At 45.1% G+C, this 27,690-nt stretch overlaps 1 protein-coding gene and 1 long non-coding RNA gene across 22 annotated transcripts in view; one reads left to right on the top strand and one right to left on the bottom strand.

The window, feature by feature from the left end:
* The window catches only part of LOC144114734 (uncharacterized), a 391,960-nt gene that overhangs the window by 238,848 nt on the left and 125,422 nt on the right, over positions 1 to 27,690 (bottom strand). The gene's annotated exons all lie outside the window — the stretch shown is intronic.
* On the top strand, positions 15,404 to 21,519 carry LOC144114746 (uncharacterized). The gene is made up of 2 exons (XR_013311109.1): positions 15,404 to 15,959; positions 18,522 to 21,519. It is a non-coding gene; the product is annotated as an uncharacterized LOC144114746 (long non-coding RNA).

The raw sequence follows: 27,690 nt of genomic DNA, 5'->3' as shown, positions 1-27,690 counted from the left end.
ATAACACGCAAGCGTGGCGCACCCAATGCGGAGGGTCCCGCTTTTTGCCTACGCAACGAAAGTCAATGCTGACGCCAGCGCCGCCGCATCTCTCTGACGTCACGACCTGACACTTGTCTATGCAAAAGTTCTTAGAGGAAATCACAGTGTCCAGTTAAAAGGATTCCTGTGCAATGAAAACTTATTCTACCAACAGTATTGAAAACAGAAAGATAAAAAATTGCATTTCACTCTCCCAGCACCAAAGATTGGGCGCCACAAATCAGAACCACGCCTTGCACATATGCAGCAGAAGCTTGCATGCAGTTGTCTTGTCAGGGCAGCCCTCAGTAGCCCAAATTGCCGGCGGCGTATAATTCCACGTACATGATGCCGGCGGGAGCCTTTTCATGGCCCTGAAAAGGTTTTTTGGACTCCGGGGAGATCGTGGGGGACTTAAACCTCAACTCTTTCCTGTTCCACAAGCACATTTCCACTGTAAAAACATGCTGATATCAATAGGCGCCGAGTTATAAATCTGCTGGGGAGGGGCTGGGGCCCAGTTAGCACCCTCTCTTTTTTTCGTTCGCCCTCCCCTGACCTCCGGGCGTTCTCCTTGGCAAGAGATATTTATTTATTTTGCTCTCAGGATACAGAGTACATTATAGAGGGGAACGGCAATTCACAGCAATATGGAAGATAAAAAGGTAAGGGGACCAAGTACTGATCCTTGAGGAACCCCAGAACCAATGGTACTGTACAGAGTAATCAGCGTCATTAATGCTGACAAATTCAACACGAAAAGAAGGAAATCCACGGATCCAGTTAAGAACTGCAGGGTCAATGTTCAGCCCACTTAGTTTGTGTAATAGCAGTCAGTTATTCACTTTATCGAATGGTTTAGCAGTCAAGAAATATGCAGTCAGATGAAAAAGCGGAGTCGAAATAGAAGTGCAAGTCGTAAGTGAAGGAAAGTAGTTGAATGTCACTAGAGAAAAACTTTCGGAAGCCATGCTCTGTTAAAAGAAATTATCGTCCTGAAAATTAACAAGATGTGTAAATATATTACCACCTATTTGCATGGTACTGGTATCAAAGATATGGGTCAATGGTTAGGTGGATTCTGTTAATCTCCGGCTTTTTGTATGACTGCAGCTGTCTTCCAGTCTTCAATAGTACACCATGACGACAGAATTGTGAGAATTGCATTTCATGATGACAGAACTATAGTCTTCAGCATTCCCTATAAATCTGCCATTTAAACCATCAGTTCCGCTGGAAGACATTAGTTTGAAATCGATAATCGGTATGATGCCTTGAATGTTGAACATGGTGGGATTCATCGTGAAATGATTGCACAGTTTGATGAAGGAAGACAACTCAGCGAAATTATCGTTTAGTATAGCAGCACAGAGGTGGCTGGGAGCAGGTTCGCTGGTGGGTGCAATATAACGACACTTTATTGGTGTTTCCAGGTTTTACTATGTTCCAGAAGCGTTTTGGATTAGTCTTCAGAATGTTTCTCAGCTTCCCCGCAGTCGGCGTCTATGCTGACACCCTTCGACCTGTTTATATAAAAAGCTCCTTGCCCCCCCCCCCCCCCCCCCCGAGCAGAGCTCTACAATGCACACACGCGGGCACAGGAAACATCTAAGCGTCCATTACTCGAACTCCCACTTTACGCTGGTTGCAGCAGCAAGCGTCGGAACGCTGCATTTATGAGCTCGAGCCGTGTAAGAGGCGAATCAAAGGACCTGACAACTCGTAACTACTCATTGCTCCCTCGAAGGACCTGCGCGCATGCCAACGGTGAACTTGTAAGGCAAACAGCAACTAAAGATTGCCTTTCCTGCACCAGCGGAATCATCTGCTTCGGTCATTCAAATACGCCGGCATGATGTATTATGCTGTCTCGAGCTTCCCTCAGCGGTCAGCAACATTAGAGTAGCCAAGCGGATACCGTTGCGAAACATACGCGGCAAACTTCGCTGTTATGTCCACTCTCCACTCGCCATTCACGTCCACCGGTAACCACTCACAACTCGCATCCACTCCAACCCACTCATCACTCATGTCCACTCACCACTCGCATCCACTCACACTGACATCCACTCACTGGCACCCACACTCATCCCCGCTCGCACTCACGTCCACTCGCTCTAACTCACACTCACGCCCACTCACAACCACTAACTCACACTAATCACAACGCACAGTGTGGGTTGCTGCCATCCGGACGTTGAAAGCCTCTATCAGCCGTCGTCGCTTCGTTAACGTTTGCGTTAACGTTACGATGGATCCTGTTGCCGATTCCGACAACGAAGTTCTCGCAAAGAACTGCGGCCAGCTTTCAGTCACTTCAACCCCACACAGCGTGCAATGCTTTGAGGGCTGAGGCAGCGGGTCTGGCAAGGAAATCCGAGCCCCGATGAGTCGGCAGCGTCGCTGTCACCGCCGAGCCACCTTCACAACTGATTTGCAGCCACTGGCAGGTGTGGGCATATTTTAAATTCTGTAATAATAGCCCTCGTAGGGCTGGTTATGCAGCCAAAAGTCTTGATTGGTACGTTGCCGAAGTGAACACGCCGAGCGGTGCATTTGCTAACGTGGAGGCACAGCTCTTTTTCCTTGCCGCAGTTGGGTGCCTTTGCACGAACTTCGTCTGAGGAGCACTTAGACACTTGGAGGTCCTCTGCTGCTCCGCCTTTGCAATCGAGGCGCTTAACGAAACCATGTGGGCACGCTGAACGTATAGCCGCGAAGTACCCCAAAACATACCGAAACTCAGCTTGCCGCCTGTTGCACCGCCAATTGCAGGTTGTTGATGATGATGACTGTTGAGTCGAGGAAAGCAGCACAGTTGAGACTCCAACCATACAGCCTTATTCCAGCCAGGTGAATCCCGGCACGAGCACGAGACGAGTGCCACCCGCCGCGAGCCTCGCGCGAGCGCGCAGCAGCGCAGCGCATCCAAGCCGAGCCTATAACTTTAAAAAAAAACAGCAGTTGTTAACACTGGCTGAGTTCCAATAGTCCCAAGTAGTAGTGCCTAGAATATTCTGGCTAGTGTGCCGACCGTGGCCGTCCTGGTGGCACCGCGAGCGATGAATGCCGACGGCCGCCGCATGGAGCGCTGCAAGTCGGGAGGGTGCCGCCGAGCCGCAACGCTCTCGCAACATCGGCAAGAGGACTAGTGCATTTTTGCTTTCGTTCAGCTGTAATCGACCAAAGCTGTCATGGAGGCAGCTGACTACAGGTTTCAGGGTTTGTTTTTAGTCTCTGTCGAGGAGCTGCACATTTAGCACTTGTCGCTTGCGCGAAAGCTGCTGTGAAATTCAGCACAACTTCGTGTTTCGAAACACGAAACTTCTGCTGTACATAGATATCTTTTATATATATATGAAGTACTTTTTCGGTAACATTTTCTCTAATAAAGTAGGCGAAACGCTTCGGTTAATTTTATTGATTGTATTTAGGTGTTCTCGCTGTGTACGTACTACATTTGCGAACGAGTAAACACGTGCAATGTGAATAACGCAGCAAAAAAAGTCGTGCAACACTCGTTTTTATTCGCGTGCAATATCAATCGCGGACATGTTACAGAAGTACAGCAAGCAGGGCCCATATGTGCACATGAGAAGCATTTATTGGCAGCGACGCAGTTTTAGAAACTTATGCCGCTGCCGTTGCGCTTCCCTCTCTTTGTTGAGGCCCTTGACAAAAAAACGAAACCTTAAGAGAACATAAAACTTTACAACGGTAGATAAAACTGCCTTTTCACGCTCTGAGCAGCCAAGTTGAGGAAAAGACAGTGTCTGTAGCTGACTCGAAAATTCAACAACTCATTTCATGGAGCTTAATTGTTTTTACTAAAAAACACAGTAAATTAAGGCACCTTCCATTGCCTTTACAGCAGTTGACAAGCTCTGGCTGGGGTACACTAGGCCCCCATTGTCAAAATGGCTAGTAAAGTACGAAGCGGCGTCGGCACTTGCTTCAGCTTTGCTTACACATAGGCAGACTGCACACAGTGGACAACAGTTCTTAGCAATGATCTTTCTTGCCACGTAGCCTGTGTAGTAGATCAAAGCACTGTGGCTCTTCTTCTCTATGCACGATGCATGGTCACTGCTAGACAGGACAGCTTGAACTACATCTTCAGCTTCACTGCGTTTCCGTGGTCAAGAAGGTCATCTATTTTGTCTGAAAGGAACTTACTCGTAGTTTCACACACCTCCTTTGGGCTCAGCAGTGCTTTGATTACGTCTGGGGTGCAGTTCACTCCTCTAGGTGGCTTTGCCAGGTTGTAGAATGCGAGTAAATTCACAGTCATCAGAAACTGTGACACTGTCGGATGGTCGTTACAGCCGGACGACTGTCTAATTATACCAAAAAGGTTTTCAAGCTTATCCTGGCTTAATCTGGATGTTAAAGATACTTGAAACCCACAGTCGATCGACGTCAGGTAGGTCAAGCCAAGTGTACTCTTGATGGTAACCCTTAGCCCAGCAGACGTGTTTTCTGTAAGAAAACCACCACCAGCTGGTTTTGCAGTTTTCTCCCATTCCTGCAGATACTCTAGGAAGCCTTTCAGAAATTGCACATTTGGACTGTCAGGCTTGAGTGCCTTCTCGCTTGTTCACGATGTCATAACACGAATCAGGCGATTCATTTCTTTTACGAAATCTACTGTCGGCTGCACGGTCCTATGTGAGGCTTCAATGTGTTCTCTATAAATGAAAAGTCATTTGATGACCTGGTCGCTGAAGAGCTGAAATGCGATGTCCACTTTCATTTTTTCAAAGCAGTTTGGCTTAAGGTGTGCATTTGTCAGGCTTGGCATAACTTTCAGTGTAACATTTTCTCGATCCGCTTCGAAGGCTGCTAGTACAATACCAATGTGAACATGCCCAGCTGGTGTCAGGTATCCTTTTCCAACAAATCCATTTCTCACATTCTTCAAAAGGTGTGGAAAATCTGACAAAAAATAGAGCTGCCTTTTAGGATCCACTGGGTGTTTGGTGCTGGTCCGAACGTGGCTTGGAGAACCTTTGAAAAAAAAGCAACTTGCGATCAGTTTCTTCATCACAATATTTAAACATTAGAAACATGAAATCTGCACTAGCACCATGCACACTCTAAACAATCTTGCATTTTGCGTGAAATTACAGCCTTACCCTGTATTCCAAACAGCCGCCACATGCTCCTATATATTCCAGCTGGCGCCGTCGCATGTTATGCAATCCACGAACAGACCAGCCTTTTCCGCAAGGACTGTGGTTTCCAAAATGATTTTCGCCAGTGTTGGGGCCTTAACATTGCCCTTTAAGGCAAAAACACCGAGGATTTGCGTCCATTTTCCTGCGGAATGGTAATCTCTCACAAATGTACGTGCGTTTTACGTATAAAGTGGCGAACTGTAACCAAGAGAAAAAAAAAGTTTACCAGTAAATGGCTGAAACAGCACAATCATCCCATGGTCTGCCAGCACATTCTTCTGGTCAGCAGGTGTATGACCTTTAAGGTCAACAAAGCCTTCAATATCACCAGAATTGTAAAAAAAAGCACAGGAAAAACACCTTGTTTTATGCGCAGACATCTCTCAACACAGATCAGAATATGGCAAAGGTGCTAAACCAGCATAAAAAGAAACACGTGCTCACAGACTTGACGGTCGAATATTACCAGAGCACTGCACGGCTCGAGCAATATTTTAGTGCTTAGCAGAACATCGTATTTTTCTCATACTGTAAAAGCTCGCTGATTCGTGCTTCAATGGACCGGAAAAAATGTTCGCATAGTCTGAAATTAAGTTCGAACTATCGAATGACCCCGAAAAAAAACTGACAAGAACCGCTTGCATCGCGGTAAATTTATTTGGTGAAAGACTTGGCAGAAGTTGCTTGTTATTTTTGATGAGAACGGTGCAACAATCACTATTTTTAGCGGTGGAGCTCTGCCGCTAGTGCATCGCACGCCGCAAGCGCGGAAGATTCACGGGCGATGAATACGGCATTGCTCAGCAGCTCCGAAGCGGCAAGAAAAAAATGTGGATAGGGAAGATTAGCGAAACAGCCAACCAACGCTATAAACGGCGCGTAGCTGGGTTTGGCTGGCTGGCTAGTGCGGTTGGGCGTACGTTTCAGAAAAGCAAAATCGAAACTATCAGTGTGTCCGCTCTTGTAGATGAGGCCGTCCGTCCGCCATCACGCCTGCCGTTCAGCGCAAGTCAGAGGTGCGCGAGTGATTCTGCAGCACAGAATTCAGCTTTGAGGGGGGCTATTTGGACGACCGCTTGCCGAACCGATACCTGGTTGTACACAACCTCCTTTGGGAGCCCGTTCGAATTAACCGGTGCGAGACCCGTAGCTTCCGAAACAGCGAGCGTGCAACGCCATAGACTTGCATAGCGTTGGCCGGGACCGCGCCGGCAGTTCGAATTATGCAGATTTTCGCATTGCGGGGTTTGAATCAAAGAGCTTTTACCGTATACACAGAACGGTCCAAGAATTCATTGCAGCTATACTCACCAGCTGATTTCACATTTAGGTGCTCCGAAAGCTTTATTTCGTCAATGACGAGGCCACCGTGACGACTGTAAGCATCCATGGTCTTTGTTTTTTCATTTAGGGCATCGAAGATCTTTGTACTGAGGCCAAAGCCACCCTTGAAGCGCTGTAGGTACTTTTTCAGGCAAGTTCGCCCTGGCAGAACCATAATAGACTGTCTGCGGAGATGTTCATACAACTTCGGGCTTCGCATCCTCATCAACATACATTCTAAAATCCACTCATCATCGTATCGCATTCCCTTGTGTGATTTTCGCCTTGCAGCAAGGAAAACTTTTTACAACCAGCTGCTGCTTTGAGGGAAGAGATTTAATTTTGCTGTTAAATGTCTCTTCACTAAGAGCCTCATTTCGCTCTTTCAAGTGAGCCACCTGTATCCTTGCATTTGCCAAACTTTTCTTGGTTCTTGACAGGCTTCGAGAAATGTTCCTGCACTGTTTCTTTTCCTCATATTTTCTGGCAATTTCACTTGTGCTTTTCTTTTTTCTGCACGCTTGGTTTTGAGCCAGAATCCTTTGGTACTTGCAGAAAGCGCAGGATTCACCTTCAGACCTCACAGATAATGAACACTTCTCAGAAAAAATCATGCCTTTGTAGGAGGTGTGCTTTCCTGAGGCCGGCTTTATGCCGCATCCATCACAAAGATTTGTCAAGGCAACTTCCTTGATCAAAGTTTCGGCCTCTTCGCAAGTTGTGACGATGTGTTTTGACTTTTCCCTTCGCCTGAGGTAAACCGTGGCTACCACTGATTGTCCATCAAGTAATGGCTTTGCATGGAAATGCTACCATCTTTTCAATGAAGAGGTTAGCGAAGTTATTTTTTTCAGCCTCACAATAGGCGTACGCTAATGAATCGACTGTCACGGATGGCACTTTCATCCATGTCACTGGAATAGCGACGTTGGAGAATGGATGGAGACGATCGTTGGTTGTTCGTGGTCGTTCGTCACCAGCATTTTGCGCTTCGCCAGCGCTTCCCTCTGCAGAAACGCAGCGTGGGGTGGTGCACTTTTCAGTTACTGCAGCTATGCTTTTGGTGTCAGATGCTTCCATGCTCACCGATTCAGCATTATCAATGCCTGAGCACAACTCGGAGGCTTCCGACGCAGCACGCCTGTGACGCTTTGCTGGAGGCTCTTGCTGGCACAGATTTCTAGTTTTTCTTTTAGCTGACACTTTAGGCAGAATGTGTTCTGGGTAATGCGGGAATATCGAATGCACGGCGTCGGGTTTCAGGCGCGGTTTATCGCTGGGAAGCTCGCTGGTAACACCATTTACGCTGACACTGAATGTGCGCTCGATACAACTGCTCTCAAAATGTTTCTCGCAAACCACAGCAGCTGGCGTCAGCCTTCTGTCCTCTCTTTTGATGTTTCTTTCCCATTCTGCAAGCCGCGTAGCATCAGATGGTGCAGTAAACATGGAAACACGTTCCTTGCTCGAGCGGTAACCGCTTTTACACATTGGCACAAAGCAAGTCTTCTCTTTGCACTGTCGCTTTGGCTTTGACATCTTTTTTGTGCAGTCACATGTAGCTCGTTTAGTGGTGGACACGGGAAAAAAAACAATCGAGATCTCAGTGCATGATTTGACTACACGGTGAAAGCACGCAGAACGGATACACGCACGCACAGACCGCGCGCACAAATCCGACGAAATCACCACAGAACTGCTCGGAGGAGCGGATGCGTCGACTTTCATGTGCAAGGAGCCACACAGGACAACATACACTGCACTTCAGTCAACAAAATTTCGTGCACAAGCAGGTTAATCGCGCACGCACAAGACCAGGTCGCTGCCTTCCGAAGTGAGAAAACCGCGTCGTCTGCTGCGGCAGCACCCTCCCGACAAGCAGCGTCCTCTGCCGCCATCGGTGTGCTTTCATTGCAAACGGTGCCACCTGCTCCCATTGCGCAGCGCTGGCGCTCGGCACACTAGCCAGTGTATTCTAGGCGTATTACAACCCTAGCCAGTCAACAGTAAACGCAATCAGGTTTTTAATGTTTGACCCCGCCGCGGTGGCTCAGTGGTTAGGGCGCTCGACTACTGATCCGGAGTTCCCGGGTTCGAACCCGACCGCGGCGGCTGCGTTTTTATGGAGGAAAAACGCTAAGGCGCCCGTGTGCTGTGGGATGTCAGTGCACGTTAAAGATCCCCAGGTGGTCGAAATTATTCCGGAGCCCTCCACTACGGCACCTCTCTCTTCCTTTCTTCTTTCACTCCCTCCTTTACCCTTCCCTTACGGCGCGGTTCAGGTGTCCAACGATGTATGAGACAGATACTGCGCCATTTCCTTTCCCCCAAAAACCAATTATTATTATTATTATTATTATTATTATTTTTAATGTTTGACTTTATTAAACGAGCTGTTTATAAAAATTTAGGTAACACGAAAAGTTTTAACAACGGGCTATCTTTTTGCCATGGAGGAATTCTGTGTGGACGTAGAGAGACACATTGAAACACGAAACAGCGCTGTCTCATACCAACTAGCCCAGATGAATGCCATTTTGCGACACTTCCTTGCTGTGGATTGACGCCTCCCCGACTATGGGGAAAGGCGAGAGCAAAATACATAGAAGAGAAACTGGTGGTCAAAGAAAATACAGTATATGTGGACGCGAGATAAAGAGGAAGAGACGGGAGAATGGCAGCGGTAGCACTTAGCTGGGAGGGCGCAGAATTTGCTAGCGCACCCATTAAAAACGGCACGGTTGATGAGGGCGAAGAACTCGCAGCTGCTCTAGCGATCGCCGAAGGCAACCGGATCAGAAAATCTTTAACCATCCTAACGGACCTGAAAGAGGCGTGCAGGAACTATATGAAATAAAGGAAGGATAGGTAAATGTTCATTAAAGCTGCGAACTGGGCGAGTTGGTATTGATTCATATTTGAACAGCGCAATAAAACAACGGGACACAACGAAGAAAGGACACCACAAGCGCTGACTCGCAACTAGATTTTTAATTCACATCCAAGCATCTTAAATACTAAGAATGCCAAACACAAACAAGAGGGAAAAACCAAAAGAAAAACGACACAAAGCTGCTAATCATGCCCACAAAGGTGACAATCAGCACGAGCGCGAGACTACACATCTTGGCCGGATAAAAACATCATCTCTTTATCAGTTAGTGTGACAGAAGGATCACTAATGCAGCTATCAGGTTCCAAGCGGATGTGAAAAGCCTCTAAAATTTCCCGCGTTAGGCGGTCATTATGTTTTCCTAGGATGACGGTGTTAGACAACAGAGGGGTGCAAGTACCTTCTCTCCAGTGGCGGGCAAGGTTACAAGAAGACCCATTATCTCGGGACCTGTGGTGCTCACTAAGACGAGCGTTGATGCAACGTCCTGTCTGGCCAATATAACTCAGCCCGCAAGTGCACGGAATCCTGTAGACAACCCCCACATTACAGGGCACGAAAGGGCTCTTATGGTTGGTCTGACAACCCCCAGTCTTTTTCTTCGCGGTTGTTGCCTTAGCCTTCTCTTCCACCTGCCTGCAAACACCTCTAAGTTTTTTAGGCGCTGAAAAGACCGCATCAACATCGTATCTCGCCGCAACATTCTTCAAACCATGTCCCACACCATGCGTGTAAGGCACCACCACAAACTTCTTTTTTTCCCTTTTTGGCTTATCCCCGCTCTTGATCCATCTAAGAAGCTTATCGCATTCCCTGGAAATCACATGAGAAGGGTAACCGCTAGGTTTTAATCGGCCAACTTGACGCAAAATACTTTCATTGATTCTTTCAAGACATGACTTGTTCATGGCAGATTTCAGGCTAGAAAAAACAATGCCATTTTTTACCAGTTTTGTGTGGCTTGATTGGTAATTTAGAAAAGACTTGGTAGAGCGAGGGAAATATTCCCAACACACATGACGCTCCTCCAACAACAGTCTTAAGTCCAGAAATTGAAGTACATCTTGTTTAGGAAGTTCAGTCGTGAAAGTTGGTCCCATCGCGCATTCTCTGAAAACCTTCAGTACATCTACCACGCTACGCGTCAAGTAACCCTTCTTAACAAAAACAATATAATAATCGACATACCGAAGAATCCTCAGAACCAACCCGTCACATCTCCTGTCTATGGATCTGTCTACCCTGGCAAGGAAGATATTGGCTAACACAGGTGCTACTTTAGATCCTATGCACACTCCATCATTCTGCGCAAACGATTTCCCTTTCCATTCAATGACAGTTGAACGGAGGTAAAAAGACAGAATCTCTAAGAAGCTCTCAAGGGACACACCACATCTAGCAATAAAATCAGTTTCATTGTTGTAATCAGCGATGCACATTTTTACACTTTTCACGAGGTCATCATGAGGTAGAGAATAATATAGGTCTTGCATATCAATGCTGAAAGCATCACACCTTCCCGGGTTATTGGATTTTAGGAAGTCAACCATAGCACCGGAATTAGAGATGTGAAAAGGATCCTCAATTACCAAACACGACAAATGCTTTTGAAGATAGCTAGACACGAAGAACTGCCAAGTGCCGTGCTCAGACACGATAGATCTGAAGGGAACATTGTCCTTATGCGTCTTTGCAGAAAAGAAAACCTGAAGGTGCGATCCTTTTGCGCTCTTAACAGAAGCCGCGAGGCGTTGCAAGTTGTTCTCTTCCAAAAGACGAAGGGCACTTGCCTTGACTTTGTTAGCTCTGAAAGTTACGGACTTGAAGTTCTTCGTTAAGGCTTGATGCGCTTTTTCTTCAAAGGTGCCAGCAGGGAGAACGACGAAGCACCCTTCCTTGTCGGCGACCATTATCGTGAGACCACTAGATGCAGCAAAGTCAACGAGCTTTTTCATGCGGTGGTAATTCCGTGGTTTCTCTTTTGTTCTTTCGAAAACTTCGACACATTCCGAGATGCATTGAAACTGACTATCTTTGCCTGCCAACCGGGATATTTTCTTTGACAAGGCAAGTTTCTCGGTAGCTTTCAACCGTGGCTCATATGCAAACTTCGGTCCCAACCTGAGAGTTGCTAGGTGTTCTTCCGGCACGTCGCATTCGCCCAGGACAACAACCTTTCCTTGCTCCGCAGCGTCCTTCTTCTTTCTCGGCAAGCCTGTCCGGACTGAGTTCCAGAGGAACTTTTGGTTTTTCCCTCTTGTTTGTGTTTGGCGTTCTTAGTATTTAAGATGCTTGGACGTGAATTAAAAATCTAGTTGCGAGTCAGCGCTTGTGGTGTCCTTTCTTCGTTGTGTCCCGTTGTTTTATTGCGCTGTTCAAATATGAATCAATACCAACTCGCCCAGTTCGCAGCTTTAATGAATGTAATTTCTAGTACCGTGGGCTCCCCTCTTTTCAATCTTTATAATCTTTCTAACCAGCTCTCAGTAGGCAATCCTGCTGTCATTGTGTCGATCATCGCTGTGTGTGTGTGCAGGGCCAGAGTTCTCTCTTGGCATGTCAGGTACGGGCTTTGCCCTCCTGTCGTTCAAATGGTGTGTGGTTTTTTGGAGCCGTCAAGAGGACACACCAGGCGAATTTGCAAGATCATGAAGTCCGAATTGTGGCGTCAAGCACGGTTCTTCAAAGACCATCTACGGGTTATTTGTGGCAGGACCGATCGGCAGCAATTAAGGGTTCTCGGAGTGGTGCGGGACGATGGATTTTATTACAAAGTTCCTCTGGAACTCAGTCCGGACAGGCTTGCCGAGAAAGAAGAAGGACGCTGCGGAGCAAGGAAAGGTTGTTGTCCTGGGCGAATGCGACGTGCCGGAAGAACACCTTGGAACACTCAGATTGGAACTGAAGTTTGCGTATGAGCCACGGTTGAAAGCTATCGAGAAACTTGAGTTGTCAAAGAAAATATCCCGGTTGGCAGGCAAAGATAGTCAGTTTCAATGCATCTCGGAATGTGTCGAAGTTTTCGAAAGAACAAAAGAGAAACTACGGAATTACCACCGCATGAAAAAGCTCGTCGACTTTGCTGCATCTAGTGGTCTCACGATAATGGTCGCCGACAAGGAAGGGTGCTTCGTCGTTCTCCCTGCTGGCACCTTTGAAGAAAAAGCGCATCAAGCCTTAACGAAGAACTTCAAGTCCGTAACTTTCAGAGCTAACAAAGTCAAGGCAAGTGCCCTTCGTCTTTTGGAAGAGAACAACTTGCAACGCCTCGCGGCTTCTGTTAAGAGCGCAAAAGGATCGCACCTTCAGGTTTTCTTTTCTGCAAAGACGCATAAGGACAATGTTCCCTTCAGATCTATCGTGTCTGAGCACGGCACTTGGCAGTTCTTCGTGTCTAGCTATCTTCAAAAGCATTTGTCGTGTTTGGTAATTGAGGATCCTTTTCACATCTCTAATTCCGGTGCTATGGTTGACTTCCTAAAATCCAATAACCCGGGAAGGTGTGATGCTTTCAGCATTGATATGCAAGACCTATATTATTCTCTACCTCATGATGACCTCGTGAAAAGTGTAAAAATGTGCATCGCTGATTACAACAATGAAACTGATTTTATTGCTAGATGTGGTGTGTCCCTTGAGAGCTTCTTAGAGATTCTGTCTTTTTACCTCCGTTCAACTGTCATTGAATGGAAAGGGAAATCGTTTGCGCAGAATGATGGAGTGTGCATAGGATCTAAAGTAGCACCTGTGTTAGCCAATATCTTCCTTGCCAGGGTAGACAGATCCATAGACAGGAGATGTGACGGGTTGGTTCTGAGGATTCTTCGGTATGTCGATTATTATATTGTTTTTGTTAAGAAGGGTTACTTGACGCGTAGCGTGGTAGATGTACTGAAGGTTTTCAGAGAATGCGCGATGGGACCAACTTTCACGACTGAACTTCCTAAACAAGATGTACTTCAATTTCTGGACTTAAGACTGTTGTTGGAGGAGCGTCATGTGTGTTGGGAATATTTCCCTCGCTCTACCAAGTCTTTTCTAAATTACCAATCAAGCCACACAAAACTGGTAAAAAATGGCATTGTTTTTTCTAGCCTGAAATCTGCCATGAACAAGTCATGTCTTGAAAGAATCAATGAAAGTATTTTGCGTCAAGTTGGCCGATTAAAACCTAGCGGTTACCCTTCTCATGTGATTTCCAGGGAATGCGATAAGCTTCTTAGATGGATCAAGAGCGGGGATAAGCCAAAAAGGGAAAAAAAGAAGTTTGTGGTGGTGCCTTACACGCATGGTGTGGGACATGGTTTGAAGAATGTTGCGGCGAGATACGATGTTGATGCGGTCTTTTCAGCGCCTAAAAAACTTAGAGGTGTTTGCAGGCAGGTGGAAGAGAAGGCTAAGGCAACAACCGCGAAGAAAAAGACTGGGGGTTGTCAGACCAACCATAAGAGCCCTTTCGTGCCCTGTAATGTGGGGGTTGTCTACAGGATTCCGTGCACTTGCGGGCTGAGTTATATTGGCCAGACAGGACGTTGCATCAACGCTCGTCTTAGTGAGCACCACAGGTCCCGAGATAATGGGTCTTCTTGTAACCTTGCCCGCCACTGGAGAGAAGGTACTTGCACCCCTCTGTTGTCTAACACCGTCATCCTAGGAAAACATAATGACCGCCTAACGCGGGAAATTTTAGAGGCTTTTCACATCCGCTTGGAACCTGATAGCTGCATTAGTGATCCTTCTGTCACACTAACTGATAAAGAGATGATGTTTTTATCCGGCCAAGATGTGTAGTCTCGCGCTCGTGCTGATTGTCACCTTTGTGGGCATGATTAGCAGCTTTGTGTCGTTTTTCTTTTGGTTTTTCCCTCTTGTTTGTGTTTGGCGTTCTTAGTATTTAAGATGCTTGGACGTGAATTAAAAATCTAGTTGCGAGTCAGCGCTTGTGGTGTCCTTTCTTCGTTGTGTCCCGTTGTTTTATTGCGCTGTTCAAATATGAATAGGTAAATGTGCAAGACAGGAGCACAAGTGGCTCCAAAAAAGGACCAGGCGAGGCATGTTATTTTCTGGTACCCGGACATGCGGAAGTATGGGGCAATAACCTCAGGGCCGATGAGACCGCTCGAGCTTACACGAACCGAGCCTCCCATCCACTCTGCCCGGAGGGGCCTCAGAAAACGTAATGTCCACCTTCTAAATCACCAATTACTGGGGGTAAGGAAAAGATCCGGATCCGCACTCTAGCCTGACTCAGGAAGAGGCGGTCATATGGAGGAAGCTCCAAACATAAACCGTAGCTAATCTTTTCATATTAAATAAGATATATCCAACGCAGTACAGGGACACGTGCCCCAAATGCTGAGGCAGACCCACGATGTATCGATACATGGGAGTGCAATTACGGATCACTATATATAGTTTCCATAATCAGAAAGAACCGTGTCGGGAGCAGTGGGAGGAAGCGCTTTTTACAGCCACAATCCAGCCTTCCAACGAAGGCTGGTGCAACATATTCTGTGAAAGCTGCCAGATCCAATAAATGGGGCCCTGGAATATAGCTAGGGGCTCCACCCGCTGAAGAGGGCGATTTAAGACATCGCAAGATGAAGACGACTTCTGAACTCTGAAGTGTATATAGAAACTAGAGCAGTAAAAAAATTAAGTTTATCCTGTCCTATATATGACCCGTGGTACAGCAGTGGAACGGGGAGTCCACCTCTTTGGACTCATCTACTACCTGTCCTATCATATGTTCATACGCGCCCGCCAAACTTTACGTCAAACGTGCCGAAGTCCTCAAATATGCTACTTGCTCCTGTTTTGCTATTTTGTTTTACCTTTTGTATAATGCATATTGCCTTGTTGGACTACGATCGCCTTTGTGTTGGCACTTACTTGACCTGTGTTATTTTGTGTATGTGATGTCCCACTCCTGCGACGGCCTCAAATGTGAGGCCAGCAGTATGTTCAAATAAAATAAAATAAATAATTAATTAATTGAACATCTCGCACGGCATATTAATTGGCGATAACACGTACGTTTGGGACGGCACTTAAGACCAGAAAGCAATATGGTACTGGAAATCCTCTGGTCTGGTCGACAGGCCTTTAACGCACTATTAAAGCACGCGAACTTTTGTCAGGAATCGAACGTGCAAAATGAGAAATCTCAGCACGCGAAGAAGCACAAAAGAAATTAACTATAAAATAGCGTATCCATTCAACATTCTGTCTAGGGGAATTCGCATCTAGTCACGGGGAAAGAAAGGGAATTTTGTTCGTGGCTTTCATAACTAGACACGGGGAAGCACCTAGCCTGCGATATCCATGCTGGGGATCTTTCCTCGGTAGCAAGGGCGAAATGGTCGCTAGGAGCTAAGCCTACATATTCTGGCTGATCGCAGCCGAGGCTTTCTCGTTCCTAATTTCAAGTTTATTGGCGTACAATTTAAATTAGAGAGCAAGATGTTCCGCAAAATACTTGAAAGGCTCTGTTAAATCAGTGTTCTGGACCGCCATACAAGACAGTCGTCCCGCTGCGCCAAAAGGTTAGAACGCAGCGTTCATTTCTTCCAAAACCGTGCGGCGTAGACACCTTCGCGCTGCCTGCTGGTATCGTCATTCATAAACAAATGTGAATCTTGTTGGAGTGCTTGGTTTATTAATGCGAGTTGTCAGCTTCGTGCCTAGTTTATATTGCGCATATGCTGCAGATTTTCCGTTATGAAGCACTTCTTCGGATACTCTGCCACCGTAGGTACAATCCTTAATTGGCCTTTACACATGGAAGGTAGCATAGCTGCTTAAAAGCAAATTTCATAATCGCATCATGAGTCTTTTTTTGTCCGTGTAACGTGCGAGCAGGGCCTCCAGAAATTAAGACAGTCGTTCGACCGCCGCGCCAAAAGGTAACGCAGTACGTATAGTACGTACTACGTGTTCATTTCTCTGAGACCGCGCAGCATAGCCATCTCGATCGCTGCCTGTTGGTATCGTCATTGGGATAAACAAATGTGAATTTGTTGATGTGCTTGGTTTGTTGATGCGAATGGCCAGCTTTATGCCCATGACTTCTATATATTGCGCATATGTGACGGATTTTCCGTTATAAAGAACTTTAAACTTCTTTGCATCTCCGCCGCGCAAATCCTTGGCCTTTACACATTGAGGCTAATGCTTGCTTAAACGAAAATGTCAGAATCGCAACATTAGTATTTTCTGTTTCTCTGTGTAACTAGCTGCGCGCGAGCAGGAACCGTGGATTGGACATAATATTTCGCTAGGATCAAATAGGTTTCTAATGCTTGCTTCACTGTTTAAACATCAAAGGGACAATGGCCTGTGTACAGAGACTTTTACATATTACTCGCACACGACTCAAAAAGGTTAATTGATGTTAGCAGTTAAAACTCGAAACACTGTGGCCTGTGAGGTGCGCGTAAAGCGGCTTGGGGTTATTTTCGACCACCTGTAGCTCGTTAAGGTGCGCCGCGATCTGAGTACACGGGCTGTTTCTTTTTTTTTTTTTTCATCACCATGCAAAATGCACTCAACATAGGAAGCAACAGGTTTGAAGCATCACTTGATAACCCCCGATGGCCAATCGACATCGCTCAGCTGAAGCCGCTTGAAGCCAAGCTGGAATCATTGAGCTTTCTAATAGCCAATTTCAAAGAAAAAAAATTGAATGCTGCAGAGAACATTGGACGTCCTAATTTAGAGTACTCGACAAATCCCAAGAAAGATCTGGGAAATATGTTTCTTAATTAAGGAAAAATTATCCTTTGAAATTTGGCAACAATGTTATTTTAGAAAAATCTGCTAACATTGAAAAATTGAAAACAGTGTTGCTAGCTGCAAAGTAGATCTAGGCTAGGGAATTTTTAAAACGTTTTTCGCAGTGCTCTACGTTTGGTAATATTTCGTCTATGTTTGGTGATTGTTTCGACATATCAATTGAGAAACAAGTTGTTCTATTGACAACTCTTTTTTTTTAACAGTGTCTGACCGGCACCGCCGGCACCACAGTGCTTCAGTATGGATGGACGGATGGATACGGCTGAACCCTTTAAATCGGGCGTTGGCTCAAGCCACCTAGCTATGACTTATGAAATTTTACTCTTGTCTTAATTTCGCCACCAATCAGATAACATTTGCGTGGTTACTTCTACCCGCTTAAAATCTACTTTCCCTTCACTGTCCTTAAACCCCAATGCCTTGGATAAATCAGCACCGCTGCTTTCCGCTGTAGGGTGAAGCCCTTTACAGAAAAGTAACAAGTGTTCAGCCGTTTCCTCCTCCTCTCCGCACACAACGCACGTGTCTATCTCGAGGTGCCTGAATCTGTATATCTTAGTCCGCAAAACTCCCTTCCTGGCCTCAAACAACAAAGAGCTTCCCTCACAATTATTATAGATATTTTCTTTGGCAGTTTCCTGCTCAAAAATCCTTTATGTTCCCAGTGCTGATTTCGACAGCATCCTTGTTTTCCACAGAGCTCTCTCTGTTTCTTTAACCTTTTTCTTAACCGATGATTGCTGATTTGCTGTCCAGATATTTGCTTGTCAGTTTTCTAGTTTGCTTTCTCCATTTCGTGTCAACATTCCTTATATACAGGTATCTGAAAACTTTCCTAGCCCACTGCTTTTCCCCCATATTTCTCAATCGCTCCTCAAATTCTATCTTACTGCTAGCTTCTCTGCTCTGGAACGACGCCCATCCCATACCACCCTGTACCCCCCTGATTTGATGTATTGCCATGTGCTCGATCCCAAAGCAATTAAGCCTCCCTGCACCACGTTATTTAATTTCTAACCTTGCTTGAACATCTGCAGAAAGTCTGCAGACCAAACATTGTGGGTTCACTGTGTCTGGCTCATTTTCTTCCTTAATTATCTATACACTTCTAAAAACTGATTTGAATTGGGGCATTACTCATATCCATTGGCTTAGATTCTGATGTGGCATATTACCATGCAGTACTTTTGAATAGCATAAATGCTGTGGGCCTATGGCCAAAATTGTCAGGTTTGCCTAGCATGGAGACAAGAAAAAAGGTAGCAACTGCATCAAGCTTAGTTGTTTCTTTTTTTGCTTGTTTGCTTCTGCAGTTGCTCCAGGAGAGCTGTGTGGACGCCATGGAACTGCTTTCATACCTCGACCCTTCCGACCTAGGAGGTGGCACAGGTAGCACTGGCAGCAGCCATGCTGGCCAAGCTTAGAGTTCAGCCACAGGTGGAAGCACACCAGCTAATGACGACCTCCTTGCTCTGTTTGAGCCCTGACTCATGTGATGCGTGAACTGCCTTGTGTGTCCAAACAGAGCCCACACCGTAGAGACAGCATCTGGTGGCATGCGTTTAGCTTGACGGTTTTTAGCATATTGTGATGCAGTTCAATGCTGACGCGGCTGTGACATTCACTGCGGCATTCTGCTGACCATCATGCAAACACACAGCTTGCAAAACTGTGCGTGTGTACACGAGAACACCAAAGATAGGGGAGCTTCAAGGAGCAGAAAGCTCAACTTTGCACCATTTGTGATTGCGTGGGTGTATGGCTGGTTGTTCAGCAACTACAAAATCATCGAAATCAACTTGGAACATCTCGGAATTCACCCAATTTGGACACTTGCCCTTATGGGTTGGCAAAAAATTGTCATTGCAACTTTGTTTTATTAAAGATTTAAGGAAGAGATGCTCTGCTAGAAGACAGTAGTACTGCACGCATCAGATTGCCTGTTTAGTGGAGGAGCTGACTACATACTGGGAGTACTTGTGAGCAGGGAACTTTCTGACACTGTGGCCATCAACAAACGACTGGCTACTGTGGGCACAACCTGGCATCCTGATACCATACGTGTAAGGGTGCTGGTGCCTGTGTGCCTGGACACTTCGTGCGTGCGCTTCACTGTCCGTGATGCTAGGCTAGCCATCCCAAGCTAAATGTATTGTGTATGTCATGATGCTGGCAAGAAATCTCGGCTACTGAAGTGCTCTGTGCACGGCCAGGACATCGATCTTTTGCTACCATTACCTCATGTTGTACAGAAGCCCGTCTTGACTGGTGGCTGGGGGCATTAACTGAAGGGCGTGCAGGAACTGTACGCATGGCTGCAATCTCAACGCCCAGTATGCAACCCACCGTCTCATTGTGGGAAAGAAAGCAACGCACAACTCCTCACTCGTGCTCCACCTGACGACAACAGAGATGGTCAAAACATTACCGTGATTTTGTAAATATGGTTTTATGGCACATTCTTTGTGTCTCATACTTGAAATTCCTCGCAAAATCCTGGTATGTTGTGTATGCTTGTGTGAGCCATGTCCCTGAATGTTGTACAGCATTGGTTTTTGTTTGTGTGTCCTTTGCCAGCTGTTTTTACGTTTCTTGAGCCATCAAGTATATATACATATACATTATGTATGAATGTTATAAATAAAAATATATATACTATTTATTTTAAGTGCCGCCGCCTCCTTGTTTTTCGGGGGGGGGCATAGTCGCCACTACATGTTACCGACAGCACATCTTAAACGTTAATGTTCTTGCAGCACTGGCCCATGCACATTTCACGTAGGCTTTTGCTTGCAGTCTCCCAAGGTAGGCATCTGGCAGCAGTAAAGACTGGTGCACAGTCCTCTTTTAGTTTTCCCATCTGTGGTGGCTATTTCATTTCGTTTTTTTTTTGTGTGTGTGTTCAGCTGCTCTGAATCGGCTTAGATTCATTTTTGTTTCAGTAACGCGACGAGTGAAGAGCATTAAAATGTTGAATTTTGGTGCTGCCTGCACAGACAGATCTCTGAGCTGATAAAAGTGTTTCTCTGGTTATGTTAAAATTTTGTGCATAGTGTTCAGTTGCTACAATTCGAAGCTATGGCATATATTTGGTATTAAATAAGCTAGTTGTGAGGCAATCGCCTACTTGTGGGTTATCGTATCACAAATCTGTGCTAGATTGTTAGTACTGCTTGAAGTACTGAGTGTTGTGCTCTTGCTGGACTGCTGTTTGTTGCAACTTCAGGCCTGTACCAATCCTTTCATGCCGCTTGTCTTAAATTACAGTCCTGGCTACTATATGCACTGCATGTGTCTCATGCAAGCCAGTGATTGCTTTTGAAACAGTCTGCTAGCACTGTCTTTTACCATGGCTGCCACACATTTTGTAAATGCTGGATCTTTCCTTGATCATATGTTGCTGTGTAAACATGATTAAATTTGTGATATCTGAAGTGTTAGGTTTTAATCTATTCCTTGAAGTACTTAATTTGTCCAAGTACCTGATTCTTCTGGGGCAAAATGTCATTATTTTCATGGCACTAGAAATTTCCTAGACACAGATAAGTGTCTTCAGCCAATCACGACAGCATGTAAAAGTTTTTTATGCTCTTTTGTTAGGTCTTCATAAGCACTGTAGTATTAATAAGAACTTTCTTGTTTTATTCAAAACATCGTATAAATGCCTTTGAAAGTTACAGGCCTGGATAAGTTACAAATGGGTGACTTAAGATTCATTTTTTCACCTCACTGTTACAGTGAACACGCTTATCAGGGTTGCAGAGTGGTTGTAGATCTATGATCTGCGCTCTTGTGAGGATGGCTGGAAATGTTGTAATGCCTGCAGGTGGTTGAACCTCACTCTGCTACTTCAGATGATGAGATGCACATGGGCTCATAATGTGGGCACTTCTCAAAATTCATAGATAAATGTTAATAACCGTCAGCTGCAGCTAAAAAACTTACCACCGAGTGCTAAGCATGTCTTTTGTACCCAGTGGTCAAATTCTTCATGAATGAAAATTATTTTTAGCATATGTTCATGCTCAAAAGATGCTACCATTGAAATACATGGAAAGGATCCATAGCAGCTGCCATTTTACTGGCACACTGCAGCCCTGGTATGTGCTGAAGGTAACTTGCAATATCAAAGGAACCCTACCATGTTTCAGCCTCAGTCTATTATATGGTGTCTTGTTTTCTCAGAAAAGTTGATTTCTCTGCCTGGGAAGGTACACAAGTTCTTGTAATTCATACATTTGTGCATATCAGTTTGTATCCACTTGCAGCCAAGTTTTTTTTATCCAAGCAAATCAGTAAATTTGACCTGAAGCTCATGGTTATTGGTTAACTGTGTCTTGCTGCTATGCAGTACTGACAATCACTCAGTCTGATGTCCTTCTGCAGACAAGAAATTGTGTCTGTCACGGAGTCAGAGCCATGTTTCAGTTGCTAAAAGAAAAGTTACGTTTTGCAGCATCGCTTTTCAGCTGTCCTGCAGGAGTGATCTGAAGGGATTTGTCACTTCCGCCTAGATGTAGCATCTTGTTGAACTCTGCTTTCTCATTGCTGCCAGGGGAAGTTCTCCCCAGACCCGTTATACCTCAGAACGTGCACAGCATGCAAAGCACACGTGTTCCTCTCTTGTCTCGCAGTAGTTGCACTGTCCCTGTATATACTGTAATGTTCAGCACAGGGCGGAAAACCATGTGTATTTCAGCCTGGCAGGTGCAGTGTCCTGTGTTGTGCTCCAAAGCAGTGTAGGTTGCAGTGATGCAATTCTCTTTTTCTGTAGCCTGGAGAGAGATATTCCTAGATTGCATTGCACAAAGCGTGTGCTATGAAAATTGCCACGTACATGTGATGGCTGCCACTGTTGCAATGACCTAGCCTGTTGCAAAAGAGCTACTCATGTCTGGCTTATTGCTGGACCACAGCAACAAAAATTATTTATTCAGCTCTATCCTTGAATATCAATGTCCTTAGATGCTTAAAAATAAAATGTGATTGAGAGTGCTTGTTTGACCAGATCCTTTGAAGCTAACCGGGAGGAGCAAGATGGCAGATGTGAGATAAGAAATGAAGGTTGACTGGCATCAGTTATAGATAATGCCAAACTTAGGCAGCAAGAACAACAAAGGACACAGTGTGTGGTGCTTGTGCTTTGTCTTTCACTCTCCAGTTAGTCTGTGCTGTGTAGGCTTGGGAGGAGGTATGGATCTTCTATTGGTGGTCTGAAAAGTAAATAAGGTGGTGTAAACTTTGCAGAATGCTGGGACGAGCTGAGGGGTAATGATGGCCAAGAGCCTGAGCACTTGGCGCTTTGCTGCTGTGGTAACAAGAATATTAGAAAGATGCACAACATTGCAGTATACCTGATGCAATCTGCCCCCTCTGGTACAATGCCTACTGTTTTGCGCAGCGTGCCACGGGGAGACTACCAGCATGACTTTGCAACATGGCAGCCGGCTTCCGCAGCATTCTTTTTGTCTTCCCTCATGAAGCACGTGTGCATACCAACACTTTCTCCATGTATTATTTGTTCTTGCAACTTGTACATATTGTAAAGTGCTTGCAGCGCAAAATCACGCCTGAAGCCCTTGTCGGCAGTGCTGCTAGACAATCACTTGCGGCACCCTGCAGCGCCCATTACTTTGTTAGGCAATTTTAACTTTCCTGAGCTGACATGGTCTTCGGAAATAACTCCTAAATCATCCCCATCGTCGCAAGGCAATAAGTTCTTGAACCTTTGTTCACTCTTTTTCCCTCTCTTAGCTAGTATCCCAACCAACCCGTCTATCAGACACCACTGCTAACATATTAGACTTAGTGTTGACATCCCACTCTGATCTCGTTTCAGACTTGACCTGGATGCCCGGCATAAGTGACCACTTCCTAGTCTCGTTTAATTTCTGCATTCCTTCCAATAACGCTGACAAGAAAGTCAAGCGTATCCGTGACTATAGCAGAGCTGACTTTCAGGCTGTCAACGAAGAACTATTTTCATTTCTCGATGCATTTTTAACAGATTTTGATAGCCAGGAGGCGCAGGTGAACTGGAACATTTTCGTTGCTAAGGTTAACAAACTAATGGAAAGATATATCCCCCTACGCACCATTACAACTCGTAGAAATGCACTGTGGTACAACGCTCACATAAGAAGGCTTTGTAACAGGAAAAAACGCTTTTACCGAAACGCAAAAAAATGTAACTCCGTTTCTAAATGGGAAGCTTATCATGCGGAAAATAGCGTGTATGTATCAGCAATGAAAAACGCCAAAGATCATTTTCTACAGCACACACTGCCCAACATGCTCACAAATGATCCCAAAAAATTTTGGCGTGCCATTAATCCCAATAGAAATCATTCAATTAAATTGTTAGATGAAAACGGTTCAACTATCGCTGATACTGATTGTCCTAAAATTCTAAATGAAACATTTTGTCACAATTTTGTTCTTTCTTCCAACGTCACGTTTCCTACAGTGGAGGACTGCCAATTCTCAATCATGGATGCAATATCCATCGAGCCCCTAGGAATAGAAAAATTAATAGAAAATCTTAAGACCTATACAAGCCCTGGAACAGATTTAATTAACGCGAAGTTCTTGAAGAGTACTAAACTTTATTCCTCAATCATCCTTTCCAAAATTTTCCAGCAGTCACTTGAGACGTCGGTGCTTCCAGCGGACTGGACGATCGGGAAGGTGGTTCCGTTGCACAAGTCAGGTAGTACTAATTCCCCTCTTAATTACCGCCCAATATCACTAACCAGCATACCATGCAAAATTTTTGAGCACATCCTATACACTAACTTAGTTACCTTTCTCGAATCTAACTCCTTCTTCACTGACGCTCAACACGGCTTTCGCAAATCATTCTCGTGCGAGACGCAGTTACTTACCTTCACGCACAAACCTCACGCTATTCTGGATTGTCCTTCATGCGCGGACTGTATCTTTCTAGACTTCTCCAAGGCTTTCGAGAAGGTTAGTCACAAACTACTTCTTTTTAAACTTAGCAAGCTAAATCTTCTCCCAAATGTTTTAGCATGGTTAGAATATTTCCTTTGTAATAGAACACAGTTTGTAATGGCTAATAACATTTGTTCTCCATTCACTTCCGTGCATTCTGGGGTCCCACAGGGGTCTGCCCTTGGGCCCCTTTTGTGCCTGATATATATTAATAACCTTCCTATTTCCGTTAATTACCTCCCACATTCATTTATTTGCAGATGACTGTGTAATATTTCGTGAAATTAACGACCCTAACGACTCTCTTCTTTTGCAAAAAGATATTAATGGAATTCTTGAGTGGTGTAATACGTGGTCAATGGAACTAAACAAAACCAAATGTAAAGTACTACGTGTGTCACGCATTTCTATACACCCCACCTCTTATCATCTAGATAACATCGAACTAGAACAAGTGTCTTCATACCGCTATTTAGGTGTTCACATAGCAAGTGATCTAACTTGGTCTTTTCACATCAATTCAATGATTAACAACACCAACCGTGCCCTTGGCTACCTTCGCCGTAACTTTCTCTCTACCCCCACTTCCTTGAAATTTCTCCTCTATAAATCTGTCGTTCGTAGTAAGTTGGAATATGCTGCGTCCATTTGGGATCCCTTCACGGAAAACTTGATCAGTTCCCTCGAATTAATTCAGAATAACTCGGCACGTTTCATCCTTCAGAACTATAACCGTACCGCTAGCGTAACCTCTACGAAGAATACATTACAGTTACCATCTCTTGCTAGCCGTCGAAAGCACGCTCGCCTTTGCCTAATGCGTAAAATAATGTATCATAACCCCAGACTGCACCGCGATCTTATACTTCCTCCATCATATGTTTCATCACGAGTTGATCATGTGCATAAAATCGGCATTCCTTTCTTTAAAACAAAATGCGCAGCTGAGTCTTTCCTTCCACGAACAGCAAAGGACTGGAACCACCTTCCCGGAAGTACAGCCTCCATCATCGACCATCAGCGTTTTTGTTCCGCCTTAGCTATCATTGTATAATTAGAAATCAAACGCCTTGTACTAAACCCCTGTATACAACCACTCCCCTCTTCAATGCCCTCGAGCCTTGAGGGTAGGATAAATGAAATGAAGTGCTCCAACCAGCCCTAATGCCTCCTTGCACTATGAAAATAACAACCTGTATTTAAACATGCCCCTTTTACATCCTTAGATGCTTGCTTACGCGTCATCTGCTTCTTACCTCTTGTACAGGTCTATTTTCATGGGTAGTATGAGAAAAAAAATCATTTCCACCATTGCTGTTTATTTTCTTTGTGTGAACAGTTGTTTTATCCAGAAATGTTCTCAGTCGATGTATAATAGTAAATATGTGAAAGCCTTGGTGCCAGTAAGCGGACTACAAGGATATTCAAAAGGCAGGTGAAGTTGTAGAGCAGGCATTAAAACTGCGAAGATTAAAAATGAGTCTCAAGGTTACGTATTAGATGTCTTGCCTGTACACGTTGGCAGAATACATCTGTTGTGGTCCAAATTTTCTGCAATCTTTTTGGGGTATTGGACAGTCTTATGTCGCATTGCTCATGCTACAGCTTCAATATTAATGTTGGTGGACAATTTAACTGGCTAATTGTTTTGCTAGCAAAAAGAATGTGTGCTATTGTAGAAGACACATTCAGCCCCAGGCACTGTAAAGTGGCCTGCTGAGGCATTTTTGGTAACAGCAGCTGCTAGTTGATCAAACGACTTACCCCGCATCGAACTGCTTTGCATCACTGTTTTTACACAGTGCTTTCCTGTGCTTTTGTTGTTTTGCTTAGACACAGTATAAACAAAATGAAGTACTGCTTCTTCCTCTTCCTTTGGCTGGGGAGCACAATGTCTCTGTTGTCTTTACTTCAGAGGATGAGAAAAGTGGGCTATAGTTTCGTGAAGGCAGAGATGCGCAACATACGTCATATCAAACAGTTCCTATATGCATAAAGCACAGTTTTGGATCCGGTGATGGGAGGGGACATTGCAACGAAACATCCTCCTCTCTATTGTTTCATGCCTGCACAGAGGAGGGAAACGCAACAGGGAGGCGTTCCCTCTGCACACGCGGTGTCTTCCTTTTTTTCTTTATTTTCATGCTCTATATCTTTGGCGGATCATTCGGTCTCATGTGCAAAGGTATGGCCTGTTAACTTCTCATTTTCAGTTCTTTTTCCATTGCTCGAGTGGCGCCTTTAGGGTGACAGCAGCAGCGTTCATTGATAGAGTTCTTGTCCATACCATTTCATGTTCTGTTAATCATATTTAGAAGAGCGAGTTGACGGGCTAGTTGGTATTGCATGGTGAAGGAGCAGCGCTAAGTACGGGACAGGAGACAAACATGGAAGCATAAACACGGGCGCTGCGCCCGTGTTTGTGTTTCCATGTTTGTCTCCTGTCCCGTACTTAGTGCTGTTCCTTCACCATGTCCTATTTCTAGTGTAGATATCCGTATTTATACATTAAAATGTTTATATAACACAACCGTCTCGTGCCATGTCTGTACTGAGGCGCAACGCAGCCTGCGAGTAGCGTCTCTTGAATATATAGCACACTTGAAGGGTCTGCTGAAAAATAAGGGGAAAAAAATTTAGACAAGGTCGTTGCTCCGCGGCAGTACTGGTATTGCTGGTTTGAGGCTGACAGACGCACTGAACATAAAGGTTTTGTAGTTATCTTTAAACATCTAGAGCTTCTGAACACGTCCAAATGGTTTCTCCATTTGTTGATGTCTCATAGACGTGTTGTTGTAGACGTGGCTGAGGCTTTTCTGTGTCTCGGTTGTCTGTGAATTACATTGTATGCAACACGCGCAGAAAACAACTTAGTGGAACATGAGAGCATTCTTCTACATCGCAGCATTCGGTAGTGATATTAAATGGACCTAAGTGGAAAGTGCACAAGCCTGTTGACTGGCACTAACAGGCCAGTTACTAGAGAGATTTAGGATACTGGAGACATAGGCGCAGTTACGAGTGCGTGGCTGGGTAAGTGTGCCACATGCGTACGTAAAACTGGTCGACGTATCCGCTGGTACGTTTCCGGTATGCTAAATAACGAGTTTTAGCTTCGCCGTACGGTGAACAAAAGACAACTGCTACCGTACAGCAAATGTGGCTAGGCAAGCCTGACAACGGTAGCAACGGCAATGCGTTACCGTATTTGCCCTAGCATACATAACTCATCTACCGACCATCAACGCTAGCAATTGTCCCTCTCCAGTCGCAGGCATCGTGCATTACACGCGTCGCGTCGCAGCTACCGGGCAGGCCAACTATGTCGAAGACCTAACCTTTGAGTCGGCAAGTTCCAGGAAGTGTTACTCAAGGACTTGAAAAAATGAGGACGCAACGGCGAATATCAGTAAGCCGGAATGGGCTAAACCCATTTTCTGTAGTGTACAATTTGTAGATTTGGTCTCACAGGAACTGATGAGGTTTCAAAGTGACTTGATAATTCCAGTGCGCTGAGTGGGCTGCACC

This window comes from Amblyomma americanum, chromosome 1, assembly GCF_052857255.1.
Source record: "Amblyomma americanum isolate KBUSLIRL-KWMA chromosome 1, ASM5285725v1, whole genome shotgun sequence".
Lineage (NCBI taxonomy): Eukaryota > Metazoa > Arthropoda > Arachnida > Ixodida > Ixodidae > Amblyomma > Amblyomma americanum.
Note: the sequence above shows the minus strand (reverse complement) of the source record. Positions and strands in the feature narration are given on the sequence as shown.